The sequence below is a fragment of the Rhagoletis pomonella genome, unplaced genomic scaffold, assembly GCF_013731165.1.
Source record: "Rhagoletis pomonella isolate Grant_MI unplaced genomic scaffold, Rhpom_1.0 Rhpom_scaffold_00006, whole genome shotgun sequence".
Taxonomy (NCBI): domain Eukaryota; kingdom Metazoa; phylum Arthropoda; class Insecta; order Diptera; family Tephritidae; genus Rhagoletis; species Rhagoletis pomonella.
The window spans coordinates 50871827-50872978 of NW_023458560.1; positions in this window are offsets into that span (position 1 = coordinate 50871827).

The following is a 1152-nucleotide window of genomic DNA, read 5'->3' on the forward strand; positions in this document are numbered from 1 at the left end:
CTCAACTCAACTCAACTCAACTCAACTCAACTCAACTCAACTCAACTAACCACAAGTCTCAAGGGAAGTTTCAATTAGAGCGCAAATTAATTCTATAAATCTAATTGTTTGTCCTAGTAACTTTTTTCCAAACAAACATACTCAAAAAACTTTGCAGCTAGCTGAGTTTGTTTCAGTAAGAAAACTTTCATAGTTTTCACAATAAAACTTTAAAATCAATAAATAAATAAATAAATAGCAATTAATAAGTCCTAAATACATGCAAATGTATGCACACTATAATTTCTCATTGCAAGTATTTGTCATTCAATAAATAATGTAACGTCGCAATATCCAATCTACTATATACCTTAAATGACTGACCGGAAACAATCAATTTTGTATACAAATATTATTCGATATTATTACAAAAGCCAACAAACACATATGGAATTACAGGGATATGGGAACTTAAAAATATGCATATCGATATAATTCACTTCAATATTGTCGATGTCAATTTATATAGAAGCGCTTTCCCACTTTCCAGCGACATTTACATGTTCCAAAGCATGTGGAGATGAGCTACGTTTGAGGCGCCACCCACTGACCACAAATTACATATGTATGCATATGTGTATGTTCGTAATAAACCCCCTTTTGTGACGAGCGCAAATTAAACAAATTAGACCAAAAGCCACCCACAGTCAAATAAGTACATACTCGTAGCGTGGCACAGCACGCGGGAGCGACCAAGGCAAAGCTATAATTTAAAGTTTAAAATAATCAAGTGAGAAGGGAGTGGATGCATGAAGGCTGTTAGTTCAAAGTATCATCCTTTTACACGCTACCGCTTGACGGCAGAGGGCGATGCAACGTGACGGCGTGAATAAATGAAATAAGCACCTTCCTGCAACACTTCCGCTTGCCACTCATACCAATTTCCACGTATGTTTCATAACTCAGCGCTTGTCGGTTGTCCTATAACCAGGACACATGTGGCCGTTCACACCAATCACTACAGCAATTTTCTTTGTTACCTTTTTGCTGTTGTTGTTGTTGTTGTTACTTTTAAAAATCTGCTGCTTTGTTGTCACTGTTGCTTAGCATATCCTGCCGTGTCCTTTCGTATCGTGTCGTGTTGTCCACTGTGGGCTATTGTATAATTTGTTG